Source organism: Pseudorca crassidens, chromosome 11 (genome assembly GCF_039906515.1).
Source record: "Pseudorca crassidens isolate mPseCra1 chromosome 11, mPseCra1.hap1, whole genome shotgun sequence".
NCBI lineage: Eukaryota > Metazoa > Chordata > Mammalia > Artiodactyla > Delphinidae > Pseudorca > Pseudorca crassidens.
In genome coordinates this window covers 22,030,226-22,042,328 of record NC_090306.1, presented here as the reverse complement: position 1 = coordinate 22,042,328, position 12,103 = coordinate 22,030,226, and the positions used below count along the sequence as shown (strand labels likewise).

Sequence of the window (12,103 nt, the reverse complement as noted above, 5' to 3'; positions counted from 1 at the left end):
TCAAACTTAAGTCTGATTTATTTAGAGTTATTTTTGTTGTCACTTTTAGAATTTTAGACTACGTAGAAAGAATCTGGTTCCTTACGTTAAGCTTCCTGAACCATGTGGCTGGTGGGGTGACTACTACAAGAGGGAGAAATTGTCTTTGGAGACAAGTTTCTGTGGTAGAACTTTCTCTGGTTCTACCACAGACTCCTCCCCTTCTCAGCTGTGCAGTGGAGAATGAGACCTCCCTGGGGCACTGTTAGCAGCATGGTGAGCTCCAGAACAATCCTCTTGGGTGATAAGGGTTGCTGTGAGATATTATGGAAACTAAGTCTTTCCAAAGGAATAAAACTTGCACTGGAATCCAGCAAAATAATGTTTTCAGTTCAGCAAATTTAGTTTTCCTGTAGTTACCTCTGATTTAGCATAAGTGGTCTGAACTAGCTCTAAAATATGATACGATGTGATGATGAAATGCGATAAGCCTTACTCCCGTGGGTCGTCTGTTCCGTTCGCGCTCCCTCCCTTTTGTTCCATTGTCTGGTTACATTCCTCTCTTCCTCTTACCTCACCACTGGCAGGGCTTATTAACTGGGTCAGAATTAAATTTTACACGTTGCACCAACAGTTTTAAACATTAATGAGAACTCCAGGCCCCGTAACTGTAACAGTGAAAAGGAGCTGCACAAACCTCCCCAAAAGGACAGCCTCAGTGAGGATCGGAAGGGCCTTTGTTCATCTTCAGAACAACTAATCTCCCTTGCTAAATTCGCCTTCCATGCAATTCCAGAGACTTCTGAATAGTTCTGTTCTTGGAGCATTTCCTTACTTGCTCCTAATATGTTTCATTGTCACAGTAAGCCAGATCTTTTGCTGGTTTTAGTTGCCTGTTTAGAAGTTACTTTTAGGATAGTCTGCTTTTAAATTAATCTTTATAGTCACTAAGTTTGATGGTAAACTAGCAGTATTATGTTGTCATTTCTTTATGAGAACAGGATTTCCCAAATTTAATTATATTAAAGCCAAGATAAGAAGTTTTGGGGCATTTAAGAGAGCCTATATCTGTAAATGCAGTTTAAAAATCTTTTCTCATTAAGTAAATTATATTAATTCAATTTACTTCACAGCAAAATGATGAAAGGAAGAGGAAATAATTACGTTCTGCATAATAATTATGTTTTGGAAAGCCGCGTTATAAAATCACAAAAGATTTGAAGAGAGGGCGATACAGATTTCTTCAGATAAGGTTTTCCATTTTTGGTCTTAATAAAATAATTGATGCCTGGCCTTCTGTTCCTGATCTAAGAAGTTCTAGGTTCCCTTAATTTCAAAATGATTACGCAAGACCCTCTCCATTCCCAGAACCTTCTCATGCTCACCAAATTCTCTTTCTCGGATACTCCCGTGCTGTCCCATTAACATCTCAAATCCCATTTCTCAGATACCCCAGGAAAACAACAACAGAGAGAAGCCTTGTAAGGGAATGGCTAAGAGCGTGGACCCTTATGCTAGACTAGCTCTACCACGTACTACCTGTATAACATTGGGCAAGTTGGCTAAGCTCTCTGTGCTTCATTTTCCCATCTGTAAAATGGGGATAGTAACAGTATGTACCTCGTAGAGTTATTAGGAGGATTAAGTGATTTAATCTTTCTAAAGTACTTAGAATAGTAGGAGTAGGTACTATATGAGTGTTGTTAAATAAAATTTTATCTAATAAAGTTTAATCCTGATTTTTACTTTTTCTCTCCAAAATCAGAAGGATTTTTATCCCATAAATCCAGTAGAAGAAATTGTTAGTAATTTTTAATGCCTTTTATATAAATAACGTATCTAATAAATATCTTTATCACAGATTATAAACAAACTAGATGTCCAACAATATACAAATTGCTAAAACTTCAGATATTTAAGTGACATAATCTATTTTCAATATGTTTAAGTGAAAAAAAGTAGGTTACATAAAAATAATATGTATTATGATCCCACTTTTTAATTGGAACAATATGTATCATATACAAAGGCCAAAAAGAGTCTGAACAGATAGACAACAAAATGTTTGTAATGGTTATTTTTTGGTGATGAAATGATGGATGGTTTTTTATTTTCTTCTTTTTGAAAATCTGGATCATCTAAATTATCTCCAAGAATCTTAATTACTTATTAATAAAGGGAAACTAAAAATTAATTAAAAAAATATAATTTATGATTGTGGAAATTTATTTTCTCTCCATGGGAATCTCTAAGGAAAGTGGAGAAATACATTAAATTCCTCTAATTTAATTCAATCACAGCTTCCATAAACTGGACAATTTATTTATTTATTTATTTATTTATTTTATTTTTTGGCAGCACAACACGGCTTGCAGGATCTTAGTTCCCTGACCAGGGGTCAAACCCTGGCCCCAGCAGTGAAAGCACTGAGTCCTAACCACTGGCCCGCCAGGGAATTCCCATAAACCTCAAATTTAGTAAGATTTTTTTTTATCCCATTGTTTTTAGATATGCTAAGACACTAAAAGGTATTTTAAACAATCTTGCATTTATTAGTGTGGATCTTTTAATCATTTGTTCTCACTTTTATCTTACTTTAGTTGTGGATAATTAATGTTTAATGTTGGTTTATTTTGTGTAAGCAAACCTTTAAAACAACTTATTACACTACATTTGAGAACTGAAGTAGATATTCTGTGAATACAATAATTTTAGTTGTTTCTTGAGTTTATCAAATAACAGAAATAAAAAGTTTCTAGCATTACTTATGAGTCAAGATAGATGACTACTTAACTGGATACATTTTCCAAGAACCAGAGAGAAAAATTAAATATACCATCTTATGGAACAGAATAGGGAGCCCAGAAATAAACCCACATACCTACAGTCAATTAATCTTTGACAAAGGAGGAAAGAATATACAAAGGGAAAAAGACAGTCTCTTCAACAAGTGGTGCTGGGAAGGTTGGACAGCCACATGTAAATCAATTGATGTTAGAACACACTTCACACCACACACAAAAATAAAAATGGCTTAAAGACTTAAACATAAGACATGACACCATAAAACTCTTAGAAGAGATCATAGGCAAAACATTCTCTGATATAAACTGTACCAATGTTTTCTTAGGTCAGTATTCCAAGGCAATAGAAATAAAAACAAAAATAAACATTTGGGACCTAATCAAACTTACAAGCTTTTGCACAGCAAAGAAAACCATAAACAAAATGAAAAGACAACTTACAGAACGGGAGAAAATATTTGCAAATGATGAGACTGATAAGGGCTTAATTCCCAAAATATACAAACAGCTCATACAACTCAACAACAACAAAAAACAAACAACCCAATCAAAAAATGAGCAGAAGATCTAAATAGACATTTCTCCAAAGAAGAAATACAGATGGCTGATAGACACATGAAAAGATGCTCAAACATTGCTAATTATTAGAGAAATGCAAATCAAAACTACAGTGAGGTAACACCGCACACTGGTTAGAATGGCCATCATTAAAAAGTCTACAAATAACAAATGCTGGAGAGGGTGTGGAGAAAAGGAAACCCTCCTACACTGTTGGTAGGAATGTAAGTTGGTGCAGCAACTATACAAAACAATATGGAGGTAACTCAGAAAACTAAAAATAGAATTACCATACGATCCAGCAATCCCACTTCTGGGCATATATCCAGATGAAACTATAATTCAAAAAGATACATGCACCCCTATGTTCATAGCAGCACTATTCACAATAGCCAAGACATAGAAACAACCTATATGTCCATCAACAGATGAATGGATAAAGAGGATGTGGTACATATATACAATGGAATACTACTCAGCCATAAAAAAGAATGAAATAATGCCATTTGCAGAAACATGCATGCAACTAAAGATTATCATACTAAGTGAAGTAAGTCAGAAAGAGAAGGACAAATACCATATGATATCACTTATATGTGGAATCTAAAATATGATACAAATGAACCTATCTAAGAAACAGAAACAGAATCACAGACATAGGGACCTCTCTGGTGGTCCAGTGGTTAAGATTCCACCTTTCCACTCCAGGGGGCACAGGATCGATCCCTGGTTTGGGAAGCTCTGCACGCCACACAGCATGGCAAAAAAAAAAAAAAAAAAAACTTTAGAAAGAATCACAGACATAGAGAACAGACTGGTGGTTGCCAAGGGGGAGGGGGTTGGAGGGAGGGCTGGAGTGAGAGGTTGAGGTTAACAGCTGTAAGCTATTGTATATAGAATGGATAAACAACAAGGTCCTACTGTAGAGCACAGGGATCTATATTCAATATCCTGTGATAAACCATAACGGAAAAGAATATTCAAAAAAGAATGTACACATATATATGTATAACTGAATCACTTTGCTGTACAGCATAAATTAACACAACATTGTAAATCAACTATACTTCAATTTTTAAAATGTGTAAATGTACCATCTTAGCATTAGGGAGATTGTACTGCAACACTTCTGATTTTGCCCTTCTTGAAGTGTGACCTTGTTTCTCCTCAAGCTCAGTTGTAATTTTTTCCCACTCATCTGTGACCCTTGTATTTCTTCCTTTAATCAACTTTTAAAGTGTTCAACAGATTCTTAAGTAAAATCCTTGCAAAAATGCCAACTACAGCTCTTTTTTCTTCTTTAAAAAATAAAAATAAAAAACTACAAAGGGAATTACCTTTCTCTCTCATACTAAGAACCATAAACCTAAAAGCCACAGTGAATCAGTATGTTGGAGAACTGATAAATCAATACATTTAAATTTGAGGGAAGTCAGTTGATCTTTGTTCTCCCACAAAACTGAGAAACCGATTTGTCTCTCATTAAATCAACTGTTAACCCACTAATTCACACACTTCTTTCATCCGCTAGAAATATTTATTTCAATCTTGCTAATTCCATGCAACCATCCTCTCTAGCTATTTTACTTCTTTTGTCTCTAAGAGGAATTCCCCACTGGATTGTTGAAAACTTTTCACCTTTGTTTCCCTTGAATGTGTTCTCAGATTTAGGGGAAAAAAAAGTTCTGAAAAGAAGATGACCCTGATTTTTTAGAGTGAATAAAAATTTTCTTCACCCACAGTGGAAATCTTACAGTATTTTTCCCCAGAGCTATAAGATGGTGGAAAAGGAGTATTTTATTTTCTTATTTAGAAGTATTGAATAAAAGGTGTCAAAAATCTTACTTAGAAAATCTACCAACCAAGATTCAGTAGAAAATCCCAGAAAACTACAAAGAGGTTTAAAAAAAAAATTAAGGGAAAGCCTCTTTTCTTGTAGTCTAACTTCTCTATTTACTTAAAGTTTGAATGAGTCTTTCTATTCCAGATCTTACAGTATAAAGACAGTTTATTAACCAGTGACACTAGGTTAGGAAAATATTTTACTCAAGAAAACAGATAGCCTTTATATGCCATATAAAAAGAGAATGCTGTTTTAGAAAAACACTCAAATATAGCTCAGAGCAGAAAGTATTAAACTATATGTATATAGTTTAATACTATATATATATAAAGTATTAAAATCTATATAAGGAATTTATCAGATTTTCTGGAAAGCTGAGAGTTTTTCATATTTTTTTCTGATATGCTGTTTCCCTTAAATGTATTGGCTCTTCATCTCCTGCTGTTACATCTACAAGAAGCATCTTAAAGATATTCTTTTACAGTGTCTAAACACTTAACTCTAAAATTTTCTACTGCCACCTCCTCCCTGCTACTCCCAGGAATACATTCTAATTACTTACATTTAATGTTTTTCCTTCATCCATTTATGTATTTATTCAACAAGTATTAATTGAGCCCTTACTATGTGTCAGTCCCTGGGTTAGGCTCTGGGAATGTCATGGTGAGCACAGATAGACAGAGTCCCTGCTCTTATAGAGCTGAACATCTAATGGGGCATTCAGATAGTAATCAAGTAATCACACTAATGGAGGGATAATTATGAAATAAGGTTCACTTTCTGAAAAATAAAGAACACAATCTTAGAATCCAAACAGCAGGAACCTCACCAAGACTAGAGGGACAGCCAGGTTTCTCACAGGAAACAAACCAAAACAACATCAAGACCAAACTTGACTGGATCTACAACACAAGATTTAATTTATTTTCATAATGGCATTGCTGTAAGCCAAGCAAACAGCCTATTTATTAATTCTAAAGGTAAGTAGAAGAAAATTTAATCTTGACCCTTTCCCCACCAAAAGTATTCCTTCTCATCTGAGAGGAAATATTTACCATCACTCACCTAAGCGATACATTTTACACGGTGCCCCCTGCCCTGGCTATTCCCATAAATTATCTAAGTGAGAAAAAAAGAGTTTTAAAACATCTCCAGCAATTTTTCATCATTTTGCTTCTCTGTCAAATGAATTACCCTCTTGAAATATTTTCTGTATATTAAAAAAAGATGCTTCATGGGTTCTTATTTGCAAACCTATTCCATAGATATTGCTTTAGTAGATTCAAAATGTATTCTTTTTTGCCCCCTTTGGAAATCTGTGACTCTAGATCAAATTACTCCTCACTTAGGTTTCATTGAATGGAGTATATCAGATAATTTTTATTTCCAATCATTGCTTTATTATGCATTTTGAATCATTGTAAAGAAGATATTTCTTACATCAAAATTTTCCTAAAACTCCAAATATATTTGGTTACTTTTCATTTGGTTGTTCTTTTCTTTCTTTTTTTCTTTTTTAAGTAAAGGTTTGTCTTCATTTCTGTTATCTTACTCTAATTATCCCTTATCCTTATTTTAAATTCTGCTGGGTTTTTCCTTTATCTCATAGATTTTATCTTTTTGCTATCAGCACAGCATTTCAGTCCACAGAAATCACTAGGAATCCTAATTTCATAATCTCTCATTTTAGCTAAACCTCCTACTTTTTGTGATCAACACATTTGAAAATAATTTCTTCTAAGCCTTCATTTAAAGCATTTATTTAAAATGTCAAACCATTTATAGGATATCGTAAGGATGGCTAAAAGAGAAAGGACAAGAACCAAGTAGCTCACTACACAACTCCAGTGAAAAGACAAATAAGAAAGAGAGAAAAATAAGAAGAAGTCCTATGGATGCAGTAATGACTTGCTCTGGGTGCACAGCTGGAACTCCAGCTTAAAAGAAGGGAAGGGAAAATGGAAAATAGATAGCTAGTGGGAAGCAGCTGCATAGCACGGGGAGATCAGCTAGGTGTTTTGTGACCACCTAGAGGGGTGGGATAGGGAGGGTGGGAGGGAGGCGCAAGAGGGAGGGGATATGGGGATATATGTATATGTATAGCTGATTCACTGTGGTATACAGCAGAAACTAACACAATATTGTAAGGCAATTATACTCCAATAAAGAAGTTTAAAAAAAAAACTTGTACTGTCAACCAAAAGCAGTACCCACGGTGAAAAAAGATGTGAGAACGGGGAACTGAATTCAAACAAATCTGCACAAATCTTTGATATTATCCCAGGGAGAGCTATGTATCTGTATGACTGCAAAAAGTTGCATGTTGATGCCGTTTAAGTATGCCTGGAACGTTACAATAAAAATACATGCTTTTCTGTTTCTGTTTCATAGATTCATTTGTGTCATATTTTAGATTCCACATATAAGTGATATCATATGATATTTGTCTTTCTCTTTCTGACTTACTTCACTTAGTATGATAATCTCTAGTTGCATCCATGTTGCTGCAAATGGCATTATTTTGTTCTTTTTCGTGACCAACTAGTATTCCATTGTATGTATGTACCACACAGAATCACGCACATAGAGAACAGACTGGTGCCAAGAGGAAGGGGATTGGGGGAGGGATGGAGTGGGGTGTTGGGGTTAGTAGATGTAAGCTTTCATATACAGAATGGATAAACAACAAGGTGCTACTGTATAGCGCAGGGAACTATATTCAATATCCTAGGATAAACCATAGTGGAAAAGAAGATTTTTAAAAAGAATGTATATATATGTATAACTGAATCACTTTGCTGTACAGCAGAAATTAACACAACATTGTAAATCAACTATACTTCAATTTAAAAATTAGTTTGGCAAAAACAAAACAAAACAAACAAAAGAGATACATGCTTTTCACAGCCAATTAGAAGATGGAAGGAAGATTTGACCGCTGTTGCTTGAATCAGCAACGTGTGTACTAGTCGACATGGCACCTGTATGCAAATTAGAAAAAGATGACTCTTCCCCAGGCTGACATAACTTCACACAAGCGCTTGTCAAGAACAGCACGGGTTGGACTTCTGCCCTCACTCACGCCCTCGGCCAGGAGTCCCGTGTGCTGACCACACATCTCGGCTTTGCTAGTGGTCTCCTTGTTAGGCTCTGACAATAGGGGGCGCTAGAGGGAGCCCGAAGGGCTGGAGGAGGAACAAGGGACTTGCTCCTGCCTGTGACCCTCCTGGTGGCTGTGTTCTTGCCAGTGGTACTCCATTACCACTTCTTCCCCGTAGCAGCAGTTAAATCCCGTGTGCAGTTCTCCCAGCACTTGCAGGACTAGTTGTCTCGTGCCCCCTCAAGGACACCTGGCACCAGACCCTTCCTCAGAGGTGGGTCCCAGCTCAGTGAGGCACCTCCTCCAAACGCAGAGACACCAGCGCCCCCTGAGCAGCACCCGCTTCCTCAGAAGTCTGAGTTTCAGCTCCACAGGGCCCCTCCTCTAAGTTTCTACATTTTAATAATAATTCTTACCTCTTGACATTGTTTCCTCAATCCTGAAGGTAATTAACCATTTCCTGTAGTTGCTACCTCAACAATACATTCGATTTCTCTTTATACCTTTATGGTTACCAAGTTGACAGTCGTATACCTAACTGACAGTTCATTATGTTAAATTCTCTTTGTCAAATAACTGTGTAGTTTCTGTCTCTTGACTAGACCCCGACGGGTACAAAGAGGAAGATGAAGTAGAACAATAAAGGGTACAATCTACATACATGGTATTTTTCAGACATTACTTGAACTGCCCTAACAGACAGACTATGCAAAAAGGGGAAACTTTCCATCAGCCTCTTGAGCTGGGGATTATTGCCAGAATCAAAAAACTAGCTGGCTTAGTTGGCAAGCTCCCCTTAAGGAATCCTGGTTGGAGAGCGATAACCCAACCTACATCTTTCCAAAGGGGTTGTATTAATCACAAACAGGTTATTCTACAATAACAAGCAACTCTCCAGTTAGCAATGACTTAGAACATTTACCTATCTTAGAGGTTTCCTGGTAGCCGAGGATCTGCTGCAGCTCTGTTCCATGGCTCTGCTCCAAATATCTTCTTCATTTGGAGGCCTGGGCCAAAGGTGGGATGCCCCTCTCCTTGTCTCCTGGCAGAGGGAAGAGGGTAAGAGTGGAACCAGACAGTGGCTGCTGGGAGGAGGCATAAATCACCTCCACTTGTGTCTAAAAGCAAAGTCAAGTGGTCAAACCCATTATCAATGGGGCAGTTTGGATAAAGGGTGAACAAAATTTTTTCCCCGCTGTGTAAGAATTCAACCTTTAACCTCACTAACTCTATTCCCCTGGAACCAGATGAGAGTAATATGTTAACAGTGTTCCTCAACAGCTTTGCTTATAATAAAAATGATCTCGGATTGGAAGTTGCATCTGTACTGGGAGGAACTCTAAATGCACGATAGACCCCTGGTGGAGGCTGTGTAGCTTTTAGCTTTCCTGAGTGTGGTGACTGTTTTCACTGGGCGTGTCCTCGTGGGGATGCTAGAAGTTATGGCTCTGAAGCTGTTAAAGGACATATTGGCTCCTGTGGGGTAGGAGTGGTTCCTGCACCTGCCCCAGGTAGATCTCATCTTCTTGCACTTGAGCTGTCCCTAGGCAGCTGTGTGACTTGATGTCCCAACAGAAGAGGAACACCTGATGGCGCCCTGCTGGCAAACTGTGGTTCCTCTCCTGTGTTCTTCTGAGTGACTCCGATGCCAAAGTGGTCGATGGTAGATTTGTGCGTCTGAATGCCGAGTTGAACCTAAAAATACCGCATGGTGGGCACTGTAGGAGCAAATGTATACTCTTCCACAGGGAAGCACTACAAAGGTGTGGGCCCTTCTCACAGGGAGAGGAGCAAGTAATTAGGTGCAGTAATAAACTACATGGGAGAGTCTCCTGCAGGACCCTGGTACCTTCCAGTAACTAATAGATTGAGAACTACTGATCAATAGAGGCAAATGGAAAGAGAAATAGGTTTGTGACTCAGAGAGATCTCAGAAGCCTGGATCTCTTGCTTACTGCTTGTAACTTGACTGATCGAGCATCAGAATCATCACCTGTGAATTTATTATCATTCTGGCCTTTTTACTAAAAAGGAAAAAAAAAAACAACCGAAACTTAAGCAAAAAAAGTGGAATTATGTGTTCATGTGATTGAAAAGGGCAGGGATGGAGTTGTAATCTAATGGACTTGAGTCTCCAGGACTCTCTTTTTGTCCGTATCTCCAATTTATTTGGCTTCTTGGCTTCATCCTATCCTACTTCAGGAAGGATTTTTTTTTTTTTTTTTTTGCCGTACGCGGGCCTCTCACTGTTGTGGCCTCTCCCATTGCGGAACACAGGCTCCGGACGCGCAGGCTCAGCGGCCATGGCTCACGGGCCCAGCCGCTCTGCGGCACGTGGGATCTTCTTGGACTGGGGCACGAACTCATGTCCCCTGCATTGGCAGGCGGACGCTCAACCACTGCGCCACCAGGGAAGCCCAGGAAGGATGTTTTTTACATGACAGAGCTGCTGGCAGTTTTGGCGCACATTCTTACAATGAGCATATATAAGTCTTTTTAAATTAATGGTTTCATTTTAAAATGTGACTGGGTTCTCTCATTACCTCACCTGTCTTACTTAGATGAACGTCTTTATTTAGGCTAATTGTCCTGACGTTTGTACATTGAAGGCTATCCTTCTTGCTAGAGAAGCTGAAGCAAAGGTAGAAATTGAGTAAAGTGATTATCATAAAGTTCTATGTATGGTCGGGACCATGGAGATCACCTGGTCCATGAGTTCTGCCCTCATCTAACCTTACAGCATCCTTCCCGGGATGCTGGCTTACCCTTCTCTTGTTCTTGTTCAGATCATGCCTTGAAAGTCTTTCCATTTTTATTAAGAATATTCACAAACTTACATTTATTCTGGACTTTAATCTTTGCAACCATCCTAGTGTCTTCATATGTTTCTCCAATTTTTTCTCCTTTGGAATTTTTCACATTTATGCAGTCAGATATTTTTGTTCTTCTTTTTTGGCTGTGTCGGGTCTTAGCTGCGGCACAGGGGATCTTTGTTGAGACATGTGGGACCTTTCTCGTTACAGGGCACGGTCTGCCCGGGTTTCTCTCTAGTTGTGGTGTGGGCTCCAGGGGGCCTGGACTCTGTAGTTTGCTGCACGCAGACTCTCTCGTCGAGGCGCACGAGCTCAGTAGTTGTGGTCCAGGAGCTTAGTTGCACTGCGGCGTGTGGGATCTTGGTTCGCCGACCATGGATCGAACCTGTGTCCCCTGCATTGTAAGGTTCTTTACCACTGGACCACCAGGGAAGTCCAAGTCAGATATTATTTCAGAATGTTCTCCTTTTTTCCTATTACATATGGTATTTCTCTGAATTTTTGTAAACCTGCTTTTCTAAACCTATCCATTCTGTTAGGATGTAACTATTTCATAGTAATTTTTTTCCCATATAACCAGTCTTTTCTTTCTTATTGGTAGGGGAAAAATTAGAATATTGGGTTTCCCTTTGACTTTCTCTACTTTCTAAGAATGTTTCAGTTAGAGGTCTTGGTTGCAAACAAAGAAAATAAATCTAGTTTGGTTAAGGAGAAAAATGACTTTTGGAGGGGCTGAAAGTTGCACAATAGGCAAGAAGGCTGGATAAACAGACTTGGGCAGGAACACAGGTGAACAAAGCACAGCCAAGATCCTGCCAAAAGAGCCATCTGTGCAGGATGCCCTATTGGCACTGGCCCTGCTTGAGAGTCACAGCTGTGCTGCTGGCATCTGCTCCCTCTGCACATTTACTCTCATGCCTCCGAACTCACGGTGTCTCTATATATACAGTGCCTGGACTGACATTACCAGAATCAACTATTAATTAACCAGAAAGACTAGCATTCC

At 38.3% G+C, this 12,103-nt stretch overlaps 1 long non-coding RNA gene across 1 annotated transcript in view; it reads right to left on the bottom strand.

Moving 5' to 3' along the window:
* Positions 1 to 9,327, bottom strand: part of LOC137201739 (uncharacterized) — a 67,759-nt gene extending 58,432 nt beyond the window's left edge. The window contains exon 1 of the long non-coding RNA XR_010932301.1: positions 9,207 to 9,327. This is a non-coding gene — a long non-coding RNA (uncharacterized lncRNA). The remainder of the gene's footprint in view (positions 1 to 9,206) is intronic.
* Positions 9,328 to 12,103: the final 2,776 nt, after the last annotated feature.